This window comes from Microplitis mediator, chromosome 10 (assembly GCF_029852145.1).
Source record: "Microplitis mediator isolate UGA2020A chromosome 10, iyMicMedi2.1, whole genome shotgun sequence".
Taxonomy (NCBI): Eukaryota; Metazoa; Arthropoda; class Insecta; order Hymenoptera; family Braconidae; genus Microplitis; species Microplitis mediator.
The window spans coordinates 13,475,235-13,493,995 of NC_079978.1; the positions used below are offsets into that span (position 1 = coordinate 13,475,235).

An 18,761-nucleotide genomic window follows, 5' to 3' on the forward strand; every position below is an offset into this window, starting at 1 on the left:
ACGATGTACCAATGGCCTAGCCTTCCTCTTCATTCTCAATACACTAAAGACTATAGATAATAGTACATTAACGTTAAATAACCTCCAGTAATAATCTAAATTTGATATATGTATGTAAAATATATAAATATAATCGTTTCATTAATTATTTAACCATGAACTTAAACAAAAAAATAATATATGAAAATATATTTAAGAAGATTTAATTAAACAATACTTAAATAATTTAATTACTAAAGTTCTCGTCTCTTACTATGATTACCGTAGGAGGTCTCGGCTCTCTTTAAACCTCATCCTTGACTATGTCTAACTGACACACTTGTCTTGTACTATATGCTCGTAGCTAATGGCGTTGAATTAGCGCGCTTCAGCGAGTTAATTTCACCAGTTCAACTACATTTGTCGTTTTAACAGCCTCCGTGGGATCAAGCTTGATTAAAATTAAACTAGCCATCGTCGCTGTCAAAGGTCGGAAAATTTTCAAAAGAGACAACTTGTTTCAAACTATCATCTATTTTATAACTTACGTACGGGGTATATTTAATGTGTTAAATTTATTAATTAATTTTATTTTATTTTATAATATTCTGTGTGAAAAAAAGTGTTTTTTTTTTTAACTTCCCGCTAAGAAAATCGGCGATTTTCAAAAAAATTGAGATGTTATTGTTTTCACCCCGATTTTCGAAAATCGAGTTTTCATCAGATGTCGACGTTTTGAGGTCCTAGGAAGCTATTCTGACTATTTTCAGAATAATGTCCGACTGTGTGTGTGTGTGTGTGTGTGTGTTTGTGTGTGTGTGTGTGTGTGTGTGTGTGTGTGTGTGTGTGTGTGTGTGTGTGTGTGTGTGTGTGTGTGTGTGTGTGTGTGTGTGTGTGTGTGTGTGTGTGTGTGTGTGTGTGTGTGTGTGTGTGTGTGTGTGTGTGTGTGTGTGTGTGTGTGTGTGTGTGTGTGTGTGTATGTATGTAAACTCTTTGTAACTTTTTAACTAATGAATCGATTTGGATTGTTAAGGCGGCCATCGAAAGAGCTTATTGGCCATCAACTTTCCTGAAAATCTCAGATCATTTAATCATGTAGACTCCAAAATATTGACGAATTACGAAAAAAAAAATTGTTAACTTCCCGCTAAGAAAATCGATGATTTTCGAAAAAATCCGGAAGTTATTGTTTTCACCCCGATTTTCGAAAATCGAGTTTTCATCAGATGTCGACGTTTTGAGGTTTTAGGAAGCTATTCTGACTTTTTTCAGAATGATGTCCGAGTGTCTGTATGTATGTGTGTGTGTGTGTGTGTGTGTGTGTGTGTGTGTGTGTGTGTGTGTGTGTGTGTGTGTGTGTGTGTGTGTGTGTGTGTGTGTGTGTGTGTGTGGATGTGAACGCTATATAACTTTTTAACTAATAAACCGATTTGAATCGTTAAGGTGGCAATCGATAGAATTGATGGCTATTAACTTTCCTGAAAATTTTAGATCATTGGATCAAGTAGACTCGAAAATCTTTGCAAATTACGAAAAAAATTAATTGTTTTTTTTTCAGTTTTTTATTGATTTCTTAGAAACGAGTCAAACGATCGACTACAAAATCTAATCAGCTCTAGAACTTAATAAAACGCGCCGATTGCCGCCTTATCCATCTTAATCGGATAATTCGTTCGAGAGTTATCGCGGGAGAAAGAAATGGTAAAAAACGGTTTTTGGCGAATATCTTTGAAACAGCTGAGCCAAATTAATTCAAAATCTGATCAGCTTTAGACTTTATTGAAACGGGTCAGTTGCTACTTCAAACATAAAAATCAGATCATTTGTCAAAGAAATATCGTGGGAGAAAAAAATGCTAAAAAACGGTTTTTTCCGAATATCTTTGAAACGCAACTTGACTCCCGATCCGCGGTTTGTTAGTCTTGGCCTAAGAGCTTGCCAATCTTCAACTCCCGATCCTCAGTTTGCTAGTCTTGGCCCAAGAGTTTGCTAATCCTCGACTCCCGATCCTCAGTTTACTAGTCTTGGCCAAAGAGTTTGCCAATTCTCGACTCCCGAGCATTGAGCTGCTAGTCTCGGCCTACGAATCAATTTTCTAACAAATTTGTTAGAGTTTGTTAATAATTTTATTTTTGTTCGAGTTCAAATAACTTTAAGCAGTAAATATCATGATTTCATGTTGTTCTAAAATTTCACATATCTAACGATTATACGACAGCCAAATAACAAATACAGTCAAAACCGTTTTTAGTGACGTCGCTTAAAACGACTAGCCGGATATTACGACGAAATTTCGAGGTCCCGTCTGAATCCTATGTAAAACTTTTAAGCAGAAAACCGCTTATAGCAACATTGCTTATAACGACAAATCGTTTATAACAGCTATATTTAAGATATCGTTTTATGGAAATGCATCGGTCATAGCGTCCGAGAAATGCATTATACTTATTTTTCATCAATTATACGCATGAACTCATCAAATTCTTTTACACGGTAAGCTTAGAGAAACTCGAAATTCCATATCAGTTTATCGTCTTACAAGTTACAAGAAGCAATTAATAATACCAAAAATTAGTGAAGCACTCAGTGCAATTACGGTATTAAGGAAATATTTAGTAGGCAACAAACAGTTTATCATAAATAATAACATGTATGATGAAACATTAACTATAATACATAAGTAAATGCAGGGTTCATATGCACAGTCTAAGTGCAAAAAGTAAACTAAAATAACCGATTTTCTTCAGTAATAATAAGAATTTAATTAATTTATTTGATTATTTTTTAATTAAAACATCAAGTTATAGTTAATGCATTATTAAATGTAACATTGAAGATGATAAATGTAAATGTGGTTCAATAAATGTAATGTATTGTTCTTAAAATTGTCTAGCGGTTTTTTGTTGACTGAACATAGCTTTTGGTTATAACGACTATCGGCTGTAACAACCATAAACCGTCGGTCCTTTCGAAGTCGTTATAAACGGGTTTGACTGTAGTACTTTAAAATCCCCGGCTTCTATGAAAAGCCTTACAGCCTAGTGGATAAGAGACGGGCATGAACAGGCATGATCATGTCTGACCATTTTTTCCCGGGCTGTAGAAACTGCAAAACTAAAAAAACACACGGTACTTACGGTGAAAATTCCATAAATTGCCGTATTTTACCGCAACTCACTGTAAAATACCGTAAATTACCGCATGCTCCTGTAAATAGCAGCAAACTTGCCATAGAACTTCCGTATTTTACGGTTAATTACGGAGGGCGGTAAATTAACGTAATTCTGATCCACCAGGGTTAATACGAACTTCAATATGGAGTTCGTACGTTGACATAAATACGACTTTTCTTATGAATTTATCCCGATAATTTTTAATCAGATCAAGAAGTAAATGTTTATGATAAAATGATCTCATTACAAATTAATTATATCAAGTATGACTTCGCAGAATATGATATCAACGAGCAAAAAAATTATCGATCATTGATTTGTCATGTTTAACTCAGTTAACAATCATAATATTATTCTTACATCTATAATTTGATTAGTGGGTAAAAATTTATGCACTTTGTTCAGTTTAATGAAAGTGATATTGCTTATTTTATAGGTGATAAATTTGTTTTGCATACCTCATAACGCAAAGTATTTGAGGTAGTGCATTACTCTTCTCAACATGTCAAAGTCAAGCAATTATCCCGACTTAATTTGCCTCTGTTTCATTTATGTTGTAATTGTAAGGTAATACAAGTACACTACTGTCAAGAGAAATGCTCTTAATATTACACTCGATGTGTTTATAACACTTATATTTTGTTTAATATTAAAAAAAAATTGTTCGTGGATGTCCAGATGTCTGTATATGTGTGTATGTGTAGATGTGCTACGATTACATCCGAAAAACTTAACGGCTCAGGATCTTTTTTATTAGCTTTAGAATGACACCAGCCTGTGTGCTATTCGAAATGACGGTTTACTTCGGTGTCGTCTAATTATAATTAATAAAAAATATTGAAAAACACTGGTTAATATAGGCATATTTTTATGGTTATAGGATGTTCAGCTTTTGGCCGCGTTCAGACTCTGTTAGCCAGGCTTATAAATATGTACACGCATGCGCTGTACCCCAGAGAGGGAAGTACGACGGGCCCAGGCTTGACCCAGGCTTGGTTCAACTATGTCGAACTCTGGACCAAGCTTGTAAGCTGGCCTAGTTCCAGCCTTGGTAGAAGTCTGGAATGATAACACCGTGCCAAGCCTGGTTGCCAGCCCTGACCCATGCTTGGTTGCTGGACCTGGCCCATGCATCGACAAAACAAATAAATTTAATTAACAAAAAATTTGATTATTATTAATCTAATAGAGTTTGTGATCACTAACGTTTAAACTATTTGAGTGAGGTAGATGACGTGAAAAAAACTCGGTATAAATTCTGTTGGACCCTGGGCGCGAACTGCCGTCCTTCTGATTGCTGGGTTTGAACGGTTAGCATTCTCGTTTGCTTATCAGGCTAAAAGTTATTCTAAATTTTATTATAATTGTAATGAGAGGAATTTTTTCTTGACTTACTTAAAGTACCATGGAACTATAATTAAGAAATCCATTTGACTGTAAAAATTTCTGATTCCTTTAAATATGTTGTTTACTGGCTAAAAATTAAAGCACAGAACGAATTTTTTATTTCTTCATCAGTTATTCTTTCGTATCATAATAAATATACTATTTACACCAACGCGTTCACATACGTGGGTCAGCGCAGTGGATAGCATCAAGGATTTTGAATTGGAAGGATGTAGGTTCGAGCCCAGCAGTCACCGGAATTTTTTCATCAATCAAAAGCATGTTTACTTTTTCTGAGTCATGCTTCTAATACGTTAGATCATGTTTTGGATCAAATTAAAATTTGTTTTTGAATAGGGATTGTTTATTAGGGAACACTCAGGTCTTACCCAGTTGGGGACGTAAAAGAATTGCTTGATCGGACCCATGTATCTTCTGCGTTAAATAATATATAACCTTATATATTTGACTAATGCAGCTGAACAAATCCCATACGAAAAAAATATATATCCGGGCAAATCTGCATATATGAGACATATATTTATATATATATATATATATATATATATATATATATGTTGCATATATGCAACATATTCCAGATTTGCCCGGATATATCCGGATATATATGGGGTATTCCATGCCAAATCGAGCACTTTTAACAGCGACCCTTTTCGATTTTATGAAATTTATGTATCTTTCTCTGCACGGCTGCTCAATTTTAAAACACAGTAAGTGAAAAATTTTTCAAAATCAATTTTTTAGTATATTTAGTTCCAGTAGGGTCTTATGGACAAGATTCAATCCATACTTAAAAAATTTTATTTTTGTCAGTTACTGTGTTTTGAAATTGGGCAGCAATGCACTATTGGAAACAATTTTCAGAATTTTTTCAAATTTTTTTACCCAACCAAAAAAAAGGTACGAGATATTTAAAAAAAATGTTTTTTTTTTGTTGAATAACCATAACTTTTTTGAAAATTAACTTATTAGGATGTTTTTTTATTTTTAAATTTTTGTTTAAAAATGTACTTTTTAGAAAAAAAAATGAAATTAATACTTCGGATTCATATCCAACGTTTTTTTAAACTTTTGGAAAAAAAAACGAAAATTTCGAGATGATTGACATTTTTGATTTTCGATTTTTTGTTTTATAAAAACTTCAGTATTTTCTGCAATTTTCCTGTAATTTGTAAAGTGGCATTTTTTTTCTTTCTATTTTTAACTTCCCGCTAAGAAAATTGTAAATTTTCAAAAATTCGGGAAATTATTGTTTTCACCCCGATTTTCGAAAATCGAGTATTCATCAGATGTCGACGTTTTGAGGTCCTAGAAAGCTATTCTGACTATTTTCAGAATGATGTCCGAGTGTGTGTGTGTGTGTGTGTGTGTGTGTGTGTGTGTGTGTGTGTGTGTGTGTGTAAACTCTTTGTAACTTTTTAACTAATGAATCGATTTGGATGGTTGAGGTGGCAATCGAAAGAGCTTGTTGGCCCTCAACTTCCCTGAAAATTTCAGATCATTTGATCAAGTATACTCGAAAATATTGGCGAATTACGAAAAAAATAAAATTTTTTTTTTTAGTTTTTTATTGATTTCTCAGAAACGACTTGAACGATTGACTTCAAAATATAATCAGCTCTAGAACTTTATAAGCCGCGTCGAATGCCACCACAACTATCACAATCGGTTAATTTGTTCGAGAGATATCGTTGGAGAAAGAAATGGCGAAAAACGGGTTTTTCCAAATATCTTCGAAACGGTTGAACCGATCGTTTTAAAATTTCAATCAGCTTTAAAATTCAAGAAAACGCGTCGATTGCCACCTCAAACGTCAAAATCGGTTGATTAGTTCAAACGATATCGGCGATAAAAAGTTAAAAAATAACATTTTATGATATTTTTTTCGGATAATTCAAGATATAATGTGCTAAAATGTGTCTGAAATCGTACTAACTCTTCCTCTTTATAGTCTCTTTCGATCATCAGATAATGTCATATAACTCGTTCCTTAGTTTTAAACACATTGTCAGCGAAAAATTGAAAAAACCCAGTCTTTAATGTTTTTCTCGGATATTCCATATATTATTGCTCTGACCTAAGTCAAAACTCATTTAAATCTTGATTTTGATCACTGATATTAATTTCTGCTTCAATACGTTTATTTCAGAGAAAATAATCGAGAACAAAAATTTAAAAGCCGCTTCGTCATTAATGATTTTCGATTCTTAACTTTTTAAACTCTACACGGAGAGAAATTTATGGTAACAATTACAATATATTATGGTAATGGTTCCCATAATGCATGGTAACCGGTTTTCTTGAAATATCGATTATAGGAACGGCACCCATATATTATATATATATTATAGTTATCATTGCTATAACATTATGGTAACTATAACCATAATATATGGTAACTATTACCATAATATATGGTAACCATAACCATAATATACGATAACCATTACCATAATATATGGTAACCATTAACATAATATTATAGGAACCACTACTAAAACATTATGGTAACCATTACCATATATATAGTAAACATTACCATAATATATGGTAACCGTTACCATAATATTATAATAACCGTTACCATTATATTATAGTAATCGTTATCATAATATTATGGAAACCGTTATTATAATATATGGTAACCATAGCCATAATTCTTTTACAGGCGATATAGGAACTGTTACCATAAAGATGGGAATTGTTCCCATACTTATGGGAACTTTTCCCAGAAAGTATGGGCCTCTATCCCATAATTCCAAGTAATCATTGCCATAACGGTGTGGGATGATATTTCATAAACGTACTAGGAACGGTCACCATAAATTTCTCTCCGTGTACATTGAAAAGACATTAAAATTTTCTAAAATGTTCAATTGAGGTATTCTAATTTTTCCAAATTAATTCATTTTCAAAATTATGAGAAAAACGTTTAAATGTCAAAACGGCGGCGCCACGCTTATTGAGCGAGTAATGAAGGGTTAATTAAAAAAAATCTGCTTTCAATTTTATCTGCCAGACATTTTGTTTTGTTTAATTAGTGATGATAGTGAAATGATGAAATAAATTAATGATACATATGTATCTCTGGATAAATAGTGTTTACTTTGTACAATAAAATGATTATAGCAAAGTTATCATCTATCCTCTTCAAATATGTTCAATAACATCAAGGGAAATACGTCAAAAGCTCATATAGATACCCAGCGTCCGGCTTTGTGTATTGGAATTCGCTTGATACCCGGTGGATATATCGGCTCGACGGCTTTTGGAGAGTCTACACATGTTGTCCACTGGAATTCAATTAATCGATCTTATTGTTCAAGTTACCATGTATATATAGAACGATTTAGCTCTGTGTAGACGCAGAGTATCTAAACTCCTACGCGACCTTCAGATGGGAAATTGATTGTTGTTGGTTGTCCGAGCTCATTAAGAGGCTAGATGAAATAAAAATTAGGCCGAAAATAAAAAAAAATAAAAAAAAAAAAGTAAAGAAACGAAATGAAATAATAAAAAAAAACAAAACAATGAAAAAAGTTGTATTCTAATGCGGGCCGTTAACTCGGGCGTTTATATGATAAAGAGTCACCTTTAAATTTTATTTATGCATCGCTGTGGGAAGGTGCACTGCTATAAATAAGAGGTCTATGCTAATTCATGCTCTTCCTCTTTCCATTTTCCATCTCTCCACTTCTTTTTTTCGTTTGCATTTTAAAAAAATATATATCTATATACATATATTTTGCATAAATGAAATCTATTTACGTTTGTTAGTTTTGTTTTTTTAATATTATGGTATATTCGTTATAAATAATAATTAATTCATTTTTATTGTTATTATTATCACTGAAAATTTAATGCAGTGGTGTCAATAAAAACTTGGGTAAAAAAAATTATTTATGATTATATAGAATGATATATACAGATGATTACATATAATCTTACGTAATTATATACGGTTATAATGAATTATATATAATGCCACGAAAAAAATCACACATTATTATATTTTTTTTAATTTTTAATGTGCTGCAGTGACAGTCCCCATTAGGATCTTTTATATTTTTGCTTTTAATCGCAACTGCTATACTTGACCTACTTCCTACTTCGGTCGTGCGGCTGTGGTCCAACTCATGCCTATGGTTGAGTTGATATAAAAAATTATTTACGGAACGCAAATGGAAATGAAAAATTGTTAAAAATTTTTAACTTAACGATTATCAGTTCGTGTACCAGAAATTATTATAAATATAATCATTGTAATTATTTCAAATTCATAATGAATGCAATTTTATTTAAACTAAATATTGATCATAACTTTCATACAGTTTTTCTATAAATGGTTTTTACAACTTAATGTTCCATTGTGCGTATTGTTTTAATATTTCAACCATATATACGTTAGTATCAGTAATAATGCTTGGGGCTCATAATCAGAAACTGTAGGTGAATACATGATAGATGTATAACTATATCGCATTGTCTCCGGTTACCTTCATAACAACAATGCAATCCTTGGAATGTTTCCATTATCAAGAACTCCCTTATGGAGTAGATGAGATGTCAATACTTCTTCACTTGTCACACGATATCTCATTTATTGTCATAAAACTGTAATAATATATTTTAAATTTATTTTCCATACTTCTGATGGTCAATATAACATATCAAAAACTTCACATTAATTTGATATTCTGTTTAGACAACTGATCAAAAATAATATAACAATCATAAAAAATGGATATTTTGTGATTTACATAGAAATTTTCATGATAACTTATTTTGCGATCGCTAAAATAATTTTTTTTATTTATACATCTATTGTATAAAATCCAAGTTTACGCCAGCTCGTCGTGGATCAATTATTTTTATATCCATTTTGAAATAAAATGAGAAAAAAGATAATACAGTGTTTTTTGAATAATTTTCTTCATAACTATATTATGCTATAAATTTCGAATCCTAAAAATATTTTTGAGATGATACAAAGTTAAAATATAAATAAGAAATTTTTCTTGAAAAATCACAAAAAAAAATTGGTCTATCGGTTAACCCTGCGGGCCAGCCCTAAAATTTCCCACTATTTTCGAGCTCTTTGAGCTTAAAAACATTGTTGAGAATACATTTTCGAGCTCTTCGAGTTCAAAAATACTTTTGTATGCCGTTTTTTTCGAAAAAAAAAGTCTTATACCATTTATTCTCCAACGATATCTCTCAAACCAATTGACTGATGGAGATGGTTAAGGTCGAAATCGATGCGTTTTATTGAGTTCTAAAGCTGATCAGATTTTGGAATTGATTTATCTAGTCGTTTTCGAGATATTTCAGAGAAACTAAAAGAAAAAGTTTTCTTTATTCCTTTCGACAACGGTTTCTCTTGAACAAATGAACCGATTTTGACGGTTGAGTTGTTATCCAAAAAAATTATTTTTGAAAAAATTATATTTTCGGAATATCTTTGAATGCACCCTACCGATCGATTTCAATTTTTTACAGTTTTTAGATATTGACAAGTCGCATCGAATGCCAGCTTGACGATCAAAATCGGTTCATCTGTTCGAAAGATAAAGATATTTACATACGTACGTACATACATACATACATACATACATACATACATACATACACTCGGACATCATTGTGAAATTAGTCAGAATAGCTTCCTAGAACCTCAAAACGTCAAGATCTCCATGTTTTTAAATGAAAAATCGAAAATTATCAACAGCTACCTCTAAATTTCAATATTAAGGGCATTCTCAGACAGTGCCCAATGTAGTCGTAATTTCGTAGAGATATAGAATTTTAAAAAAATTGCTTACGATTGATAGCAATTGGTAGTTAAACGAAATCTATTGAATGAATTTTAGCCTAAAAAATTTGAAAAATTCGAATTATAAAATTGACATGAAGATTTTATTGAAATTTATATAAGACATTCCGTTTAACTCCCAATTGATATCAATTGTAAGCAATTTTTTTTTAAATCTATAGCTTGGCAAAATTACGACTACGTTGCCCTTTTTTCAAATAATGCTTTAATTGTTTTTTAATTAATTGATAAAAATTTGATACGCCTATGACAGTTGACAGTCGTTGAAAATTTTTAAAAAGTAGGGGACACTGTCTGAGAATGGCCTTAAGAGCTCAAATTTTTACTGGCACCATATTGTAAGATAATCTTTCAATTTTTCAATGTTCTAAAAAAAAAAAAAAAAGTAGTCCCGTAATTCGAAACAGTCTAATTACTAATCACGAAAGAAAGGGTTTTACATGCATAATAATTTATAAAATATTAATATCAAAAGTAAAAATAAATTTATATATTATAAATAATATTAATTTTTATGTCTTGCTGAAAAATAAGAAATCTATTAAAATAAGACAAGATAAAAAAAAAAGAAGATGAGTATGTAGGTTCCCAGTTCATCCAAACTAAGCCGGCTATACTCACAGGTTTTATTGACATGCTGATCTTACTTATAATCGATATTTTTATTTTTGAAAAGACGAAAATTTATTAGAATAAAAAAAAATTCTTTTGTCTGTCTGAATTGTCTAGCATTTGAGAATATCGACAACAACCCGAAGCACTTACCTGTCAAGTGCAAAAGGTTGTCATTTTCAAATCTCTCCGAATACCCAGGCAATCGACTTGAGACTAAGACTCAATACACAGCAGTCTTTTACTTCAACACTCAAGAAATAGTGTTGTTGAGTGATTTGAGTCATTTCTGTCAGCCTTAAGTGCGTCTTAAAACCAGGGAACAACTGATAAAACACTCTCAATAGATTAATAAATAAATGAAATTGACATTATTTTCGTAATCATTATTCAAACTTTTCTTTAATTTAATTTATACTCAAATATTAGTGTGATGTTCATGTTTAACACTCAAAGATCACACATAAGTATTAGTCTATAATTACAAAAAAGAAAAATTCTGAAAAACCGTTGACCCAGTAAGCAACCTCAAAACGCACGTCCATCTGAAAATGATCAGAATAGTTACCTATAACCTCAAAATGTCGAGATCTGATAAAAACTCGATTGCCGAAATTCAGACCGACACCATTAACTTATCTTTTTTTAACAATTTTCAATTGTCATAGCAGAAAGTTAAAAAATTTTTTCAAGAAGTTCTTATACCTATATTTTGCAGCTTTAATTTTTTTGTGAGATACGTTTCAAAAAAACTGTATTTTTATAAAAATAATTACCTATACTATCGAATAAGTATAATCCAACTTATAGAATATACCAAAAAGTTTATCTTGATACACTTGCGGTCGTCAGTTGCATGTAAGTCCCTAAGTTAGTTGGGTTGCTTGTCAATCCCTACAATACTTTTTATCCAGACAACAACCTCACTACGTATTCGTGAAAAATCATCTTTCAACTTTATAAGTTATTCATACACGAAAAGAACATATGTTAGTAACATTGCGTGCAAACTTTTTATGGCTACGATGTTTAATATTCTCGACTTTTTTATCCACCAGAAAAAAAAAAAAATTTTAATATAAATTCTAAAAATAACAAACCATTCAGAATTTAAAATCTATACTGCACGTGAAAAAAAATTTTAAAACTTAAAAAAAATATAAATACGGATTCAGTAAAGTTTTTTCTCTACCTCCGACCAGCTGATCTGTCCGAAAAATAATATTGAGAACGTTTCGTGACAGCTGGCATGCACATTAAATATTTAATTAACTCTACTACATATTTTCTGAAAAACCTTCATTTCTGTTTTTTTTTGTTTTATCGTCTTCATTAATGTAACTATTAAGTTCTCTATATAGTACTCTCGATACGAATTAATAGTATATTACACTTCAAGGGCAGAAAGTTAGAGATTCCTGCGCAGTTCAGGGCTCTCCAACGGGGCTTTCTGTCGGTGAAGTGTATACTATCCCGATGAAAAAAGATTTTATACAATTGTACAAAATTATATACAAAAAATGGCCCGATCCAATTGTATACAATTTGTATAGAATTGTATACAATTGGATCGGGCCATTTTTTCTATCCAATTATATATAGTCTATATATAATTATATATAGTCTATATTTAATTATATATAGTCCATATATAATTGATATATAATTCTATACAATTGTATAAAATCTTTTTTCATCGGGATTTTTCTTTATGCCCGGACGAAAGTACGTTGACAAATCAAAGATGTGTAAATTACATAATTACGTTTTAGCAGGTATTGATGCCTGTCCCGACATTGGCGGCACGATCGAAGCGAGTGCTGCTGGTCGGGGGGGCAGGCATCAAATACATCGATAAAAAAAATCATCATTAGACATTTTTAAAAGACATAATTATGATCCTGAAGTTAACAATCAATTAACAATTTTTGGATTTTTTTTTTAAACCGATTACAAAAAAAAAAAAAGAGCCATCCGGCCTTACTCGGAATGGAAAGGTAGATTCTCATTTAGATACAAAAATTTGGTGAACTTCATAAGAAATAAAGTACTGAATTAAAAGTACGTTACGGTAGTGTAAACAATTTTATATGTTATTTCTAATAACTTCGAAATGATATGGCATAACCTAAAATTATTTAATAAATAATAAAAAACGATGATTATCATATCAAATAAGATACTTATTTAAAGCTACAACATGAATATTTCTAGAAATTGAGGTATGTCATATCATTCCGAAGTTATTAGAAGGGTAAGCTGCAAAAATAAGCTTTTTTTATTTTTTGTGAAATTTTCGATATCATCAAATTGTTAGAAAAGATGTTTTGAAAAATCAAGTATTACAGTGAAAATTAAAACTAATCGTTCAAATTTTGAGATACTTTCTACAGAATTGAGTTATCATTTTCGTTTCAAAAGTTATTTTAGGATAAAACCAGAAAATTCATTTTTATGAAAATCAGAAAAAATTCCAAACACCCACAACTTCGAAACTAATCAACCGATTGGGCTCATCTTCGAACTTGATCAAGGTAATCGTCCAATAAATAAGTGTATAAAATTTCATTAAGATCCGTTAAGAATTGCGGGCGCTATCGTGATGACAAGGCACGTTATATTGTATATATATATATATATATATATATATATATATATATATACATACATACATACATATATAAACTTTTGAGTGGATGGTATTTTTTGACTCTACTAGGTCAAATAAGATATATGGTGGCAAAATTCTTTGATAATTCGATCATGAGACTCATTGCAATAGGCCGATTTCTAAAGAAATCTACCTAAAAAGGCCATTTGGCAGCCGAAATGGAAGGTAGATTTTCCAATTAATCTATATAAAAAGTTTTATATATACATATCTTGTGATTTATGTTATTGTATAGTCACGATATGAAATTAGGCTCGTTTTCTAAGAGTGAGGGTAAAAAAATACAACGACTATTTTCGATGGAGAACTTCAGATAGTTGATTTGACAAAACATTATATAGGTAATGTACCAAATTAACCTTCACGTAAACAAAGTATAGAAAATTTAATTAGTATGAGATCATAATTGTAATCGCTATTACGATGGCAAGACCAGTTATAATTATAGGACGCACAGGTACGTTTAAAACATCATTAGTGATAAAAGAAATCCTTTTAAAATATAAAATAGCTGTGAAATTTACAGGTTATTTTCTTCACAATAAAATACAACTGACGAAATTGGATTATAATGAGAAATGTTGAAGTTATGTGAAATAAAAACCATATTTGCAACATTTTTTGATTTCTTTAAAAATTTTAAGGCTATCAAATTATTGGAAGAAAAAGTAAAACATAAAGCTTAGGGTCATAAATTAAAGATTATGAGACAATCTTTCAGATACTTTATACGGAAATTGCCTATGAATATTAGTTTTAAAGTTATATAAACTTTAGCAGTGATTAAAAACTGATTTTTACCAAAAATCATGACAGTTTTAAACAGTCATAATTTCAAAACTATTCGAACGATTCAGCCCATCTTTGAACTTGATAAAGGTAATCGCCTATAGAATAAGTGTGAAAAATTTCATTAAGATCCGATAAGATTTGTGGGCGCTATCGCAAGACCAGTGATAATCATAGGGATGAGAGGTACATTCGATACATCATAAATAATGAAAGAAATACTTTTAAAACATCAAATAGCAGTGAAATTTACAGGTTATCTTGTGCATAGTAAAATACAACTGACGAAACCGGATTATAATGGGACAAGCATAAATTATGTGGAATGAGAACAAAATTTCAACATTTTTTGACTCCATTAAAATTTTCAAGGCTATCAAATTATTGGAAGAAATGGTCAAAATATAAAGTTTAAGGTCATAAATTAAAGCTTATTAGTTAAGCTTTAAAATACTTTTTACAGAAATTATCTATGAGTTTTAGTTTTCAAGTTATATGGACTTTAAAAGTGATTGAAAACTAATTTTTTCGAAAAATCGTTAAAATTTCAGACAGCCATAACTTCTAAACTAATCGACCGATTCAGCCCATCTTCGAACTTAACCGTGGTAATTACACATAAAATAAGTGTAGAAAATTTCATTAAGATCGGATAAGAATTGTAGACGTAATTGTGTCCTCAAAAGTCCGTTATATTACATAAATATATATACATATATGTATGTATATATATATACATACATATATAAATTTTTTAACGAATGGTATTTTTGAACTCTACTCAACTAATTATGATAGTTTATGACGAAATTCCTTGAAAAATCGACCATGAGGACATACAATAGTTAGATTTTTAAAAAAATCTACCTAAAAACTAAAAATATGCACTTGAAGAAAACTTAAAAAACTGTAGGCGCAACTTGTAAATAATTTTTTATTTTTATAATTTATCGTTTAAAAAAAAAAATAAAAGAATTACTAGACGTCGGCTAACTTCAGTATTATAAATCATTTCTAATTTTTTAAAAATTATTAAATTCATTAAAAATAATTTTCTAGTCTTTATTAATCTTTAGTAAATTTTACTTTTTCAAAAACACAGACATATAAAATTTCGAATTAGTTGTAAACAAGTTTTGAGGTTATGAATACCAGCGAGTGCGCGCAAAAAAACTCTTTCGTTCCGCTACTACTTTCTTTCGGCCTACTGTTATAGATGGCGAGTGAGTAATCCAAGCACTGCACGAATGTTAGATTTTCTGACGTGAACCCGAGGCTGAACGTACGTACTTTCGGCCGAGGTATAAAGAAAACTACTTTTTACTCCCAAATTAATTATTAATTGAGATACTTCCTAATCTACATTGACTTTATTTAAACTAGGCAGATTTTTTATAGATTCTCAAAAATAATTTTATGAACTTACGGAGGACTGTAACAGAATAAGAGTGACTCTGACAATTCAATAAATAAAATGAATATAGTTATTTTTTGATAATTTTTTATATACTTTTCAAAAATATTGTTTGTTTTAGGGACATATGAAGTACTCAGGATAAATTGGGACACCTGAGAAAGAAGGGAAAAAAAATAATAAATTAAATCTTGTTCTGAAAATAGAATTTTTCCATAAATTATATTGATAATTAATTATAGATTTTTATGAAATGTAAGTACAATACTTAGAGCAAGGACAAAAATTTTTTTCAAGGATTGTGTTTAATCCCGAAAACAAAAGTTTTATTTATTCTAATTATTGTAAAATCATAACAGATTTAAAAATTACAGGGAACAATAAATATAAAAATACCACGGACCTAATTGTACTCTTTTTCGGAGATATGACTCCCCAATTTTTGTTCGAAATACTTACATTATTGTAGAAAATTGGACTTTATAAAGGCCAGTATGCCGCATTATCCATTATAAAGTGGTTTTTATTTTTTTCAAAATTTTTTCGGGGTCTACGGTCCACTCTATTGCAAATAAAATTTACGGAATCTAACGAGTTTTTAAAAATTAATATCAATTTAAGTCGATACGTACACGGAACAAAATAAACATTAAAAATTAGTGTTTGAAATTATAACCCGGAACCCGGTCGTCAATATGGGGAATTTTAACATTCTAAATATTAAATTTTATAATACGTGTCGTCTATTTTCTAAGTATCAGTTACGATTTTTAACGTTCAAATAGAAATTTTTGTTGCATAGACAATAAATTTTCATACTTATTCTGTAATTATTAACGTTTTAATCATAAATGAAAAAAAATACTATTTAGAATGATAGTGTTAACTGACCACTTTATCATTATATTACTTGTCGTTCTCAACTTACATAGTTCATTTTTTTCCGTGTTATAATTGTTTTGAGCGTTCGATATTAAATATTTAACTCGCGTTTCAAGATAAGAATTACCATCAATTCGATTTTTATAAAATATTTTCACGATCAGTTGATTTAAAAAAGTAGTGTCCAGAGCCATTATGAGACTAGTGTTTTTTAAAAATTCATACAGCGTCACCAGTTTGCAAAGATGAGAGTACCATTTTTAATATAGATACTTGTATGAGGCAGTAAAAAATAGAGTTAGTTGGTCCTGAATTCAATGCGCTACGCGACGACAGTTGACTTCTATACTAGAAATATTATAAAAAGTTCTAAAACTTTTTTTAAGCTCAACAGTATTACCAGATAGTAAAGGTTAAATTGAAAATATTCAAACCTAAAGGCTTCATATGATTGTATAAAAATATAATAATAAAATATACTTATATTCTACAATACCATATTTGTCATAAAATTATCATCAGAAAAAAAGTTCTTTGAGTTTGAAAACAATATTGTCAATTCATGTTCGAGCTCTTTGAGCTTGATACCTTTAAGTGCATTGGTTTTTTCGAGTCCTTCAAACTTGAAAAAAGTGACGTTCCGATTAATCTCCGAGAATCCAAGAAATAGAAAGTAATCAATAAGGATAGTTATTTCAAGTTTCCTTCACGATTATTCTCGATAAATTGAACTTTTGTGGACAAATTAATATGAATGATCAACATGATGAATTATGTCAATTTTAAATTTAACCAGCAAGTTAATATATGAAACATCCGCACCATACTGTCAGAAACAATGATTTTTGACAAAATTTATGATGATGATATTATATAAACTAACTAACTGACTGCAATAATTTATGTGACTATGTTCAATTACTATAAAGCCAAAGGGCCGGTAAAAATTTCAGAACATATGAGGAATTACAATATGCGTTATCCGAGATAAATGAAGTAAATTGTTATTTTTTTTTATTTTCATCACCGAATCCTTCGAACTAATTAACCGAATTTTATGTTCGAAATGGCATTCGACGCAGTTGTTAAGCCTTTAACGCTAAAACATTATGAGAATCAATCAGTTTTGTCATTTTTGAGTTTATCAAAAAAAAAAAAATCCTTTTTTTAAATTCCTTCGACAACTATATCTCTTGGCAGCGTTCGATGCGGCTTACAGAGCTGACTTTTAAATCAATCCTTCAAGTAGTATTCTAAAATCATACTAAAAGTTATAAAAAAAAATTTGTCTATCGGTTAACCCTGCGGGCCAGCCCCTCAACTTCCTGCATTGTTGTGAATACATTTTCGAGCTATTCGAGCTCGAAAATACTTTTGTATGCCATTGTTTTCGAAAAAAACCTTTTTTTAGCATTTCGTTCTTCCACGATATCTCGCGAACAAATCAACCGATTTTGATGGTTGAGGCAGCAATCGACGCATTCTATTGAGTTCTAGAGCTGGGTAGATTTTAGAGTCGATCGTTCAAATCGTTTCTGAGAAATCAATAAAAAAAAAAAATTCTTTTTTCGTAATTCGCCAATATTATCGAGTCTACTCGATCAAATGATCTGAAATTTCCAGGAAAGTTGATGGCCAACAAGCTCTTTCGATTGTCGCCTTAACCATCCAAATCGGTTTATTAGTTAAAAAGTTATAGGCTGGTCACACACATACACACACACACACACACACACACACACACACACACACACACATACACTCGGGCATCATTCTGAGAATAGTCAGAATAGCTTCCTAAGACTTTGAAACGTCGACATCTGATGAAAATTCGGTTTTCGAAAATCGGACCAAAACCAATAACTTCGCGAATTTTTTAAAATTTCCAATTTTCTTAGCGGGAAGTTAAAAATACTTGACTCAAAAATAAAATTATTTCAAGCCAAGAAAAAAAATACTGGAATCAAAAATTTAGATACTCTAAACCAAAATAAAAAAAAG

At 30.5% G+C, this 18,761-nt stretch overlaps 1 protein-coding gene across 3 annotated transcripts in view; it reads left to right on the forward strand.

Moving 5' to 3' along the window:
- The first annotated feature begins 353 nt into the window (after positions 1-353).
- Positions 354-18,761, forward strand: part of LOC130675558 (hemicentin-2-like) — a 635,075-nt gene continuing 616,667 nt past the window's right edge. Inside the window, exon 1 of one of the 3 annotated variants that reach the window (XR_008991309.1) lies at positions 354-527. The gene's annotated coding sequence lies outside the window, so the exon portion shown is untranslated. The remainder of the gene's footprint in view (positions 528-18,761) is intronic. The other 2 variants (XM_057481317.1, XM_057481316.1) reach the window with 2 other exon arrangements.